Below are 2254 nucleotides of genomic sequence, written 5' to 3'. Positions count from 1 at the left end.
TCAAAGTTCATAAGTTTGAGCATGACTTGGCTCGAGCTCAATTGCAAGCCAAGTTTATTCTAAAAATAAAAATTATAAATATATAAAAAGATTTATTTTATTTTGCATAAAAATATGAATTATAAAAATAATTTATTATTATACATAAAAATTAAAATATACATAATTTTTTTTTATTTTACATATAGAAAAATCAAGAATTATAAAATTATTTATTATATATTTATTTATGTATATGTATGTATGTATGTATATAATAAAAAAATATTTATTTATTATACTAGGCTCGATTAGGCTTGCGAACCTAGCTTCACTAGGCTCGAGCTCGGCTCGACTAGCAAACAAAACTATATATCAGACTTGAACTCGGCTTGGAACCGATTCGAGCCGAGCTTTTCACAAGCTGAATTCGAATAGTTTGTGAGAAGCTTGGCTCGTGGCCACCCCTACAACAAGGTATGTGAGGTTATTAATGGCAAGAGAATAACATGGATAACTAATCATATTAGAGCACTTGTGACTCCTTTGTTGTGGCAAAAAAATCCATCCCATCGTCATTCCCTCGTCTCCTATAGAGGACATTATGATGTGCAAACTTTCAACCAATGGAAAGTTTTTGGTCAAGGCTACCTATATGGCAAAATGTATGGGCTAATAGAAACATAGTCTTACCAAATTAGAGTTTCAATGGATTTTGGAAAAGTTTTCCTCCTTTGGTTTTAACCTACAAGCTACCTTCAAAGAAATTCTTGATCACTAGAGGCTGCAATATTGATAGTACTTGTAAGTAGAGGTGTAAATCGGCGGCACGACCCATATATATTTATATATTTATATATACTATATTATATCAATTATAATTATATGATAATATATAGTATATAATATATTAATAAAATAAATAATTATTTTCAAATTTAATATACTATTTTATTTAATTATTGTATACATAAAAAATCATGTAAAATAAAAATTTTAATATTTTTTCAATTTTTGTAAGTAAATAGCTTTGACCCAATCTACGGCTTGGCCGGGCCTAAGGCTTGACCCACGGACCAGCCTGACCCGTGGCACAGGCCCACGTGGGCTCAGGCTGTGGGCCATGTCGGGTCAACCCCCCAAAATATCATAGGGGAGGGAGGCATGGCATGGCCCGCACTTTGCACGGGCTGCACACAGGCTGTGTCATGTTGACCCAACACGACCCGTTTTACACCTCTACTTGCAAGATTCGTGGAGAAGAAGAAGACATTGACCACATTTTAAAAAACTGTTCATATGCGAAGTAAGTATGGCTTGTGGTTGGGTCAAATATGTATGCTCCTAAGTATGATGATAACTCCATTCAAAAGTGGTGGGTAAGAATCTCAAATCCAAATTTGTTGAATGTTGAGAATGTGGACCCTTCGACAAAAGAAAAAAGTACCATTATTTTATGGCTTACATGGGAAAATAAAAATGAAAATCTCTTTTGGAATGCTTTATTTCCTCCCATTGTGATTGAGATATCTATTAATTATTTTTCGGATCTCAAGGCTAGCATTAACAATGAGATTTACTTGTAAGGCAACAAACCCTAGAGGTCTATTGTTTGGCATTGCCCTTAAGTGTGTTGTGAAGATTAATTTTGATGCATCTTACAATCTTAATGGTTTTTTTTCCATAGCTTGTATTGTAAGGGATCACATTGGAAGAGTGTTAGATGTGAAATATGCTTGTATTGGTAGGACTTTGATTAACAACGCTAAAGCTAGAGTGGCTTGGGAAGCTCACAGTGTTGTGTTGAATTTTAAAGATTTCAAGGTGGCTATCGATGGAGATCCTAGACTTGTTGTCAATTGCCTTAACAAGAGAGTGGATAATCTGTAAAGCCTAAGGATGATCATCGAGGAGAGTTATTAGCTGAACATGATTTTGGATTGTGGTCTCTACTACTAGCATGTCTATCGTGAAGCTAATCAGGTAGTGAATTGGTTGACTCATGCAACGTTTACTAACATGGTTTTCGACATTTTCAACCTTCCTTGTTTTCTTACTTTTATTTGTGTCTGTGATGTTTGGGGATGTTCTACCCTTCATCTTAGGTAGCACTCTTTTGATTTATAAAAAAAAGCATTCAATGAATGTTAATTAAAATTAATACCTTAAATATAAGGTTTTAATAACAAGGAGGAAGCAAGTAGTTGTTCAAATTACAGTTATGTTCTTACAATTAAATAGGGATTGTGAGCTCGAGGAAGCTTATGGTCAGCTC

Source organism: Nelumbo lutea, chromosome 2 (genome assembly GCF_056320005.1).
Source record: "Nelumbo lutea isolate HS-2025 chromosome 2, American lotus-T2T, whole genome shotgun sequence".
NCBI classification, from domain to species: domain Eukaryota; kingdom Viridiplantae; phylum Streptophyta; class Magnoliopsida; order Proteales; family Nelumbonaceae; genus Nelumbo; species Nelumbo lutea.
The sequence above is the reverse complement of the archived record's forward strand: the minus strand, read 5'-3'. Positions refer to the sequence as shown.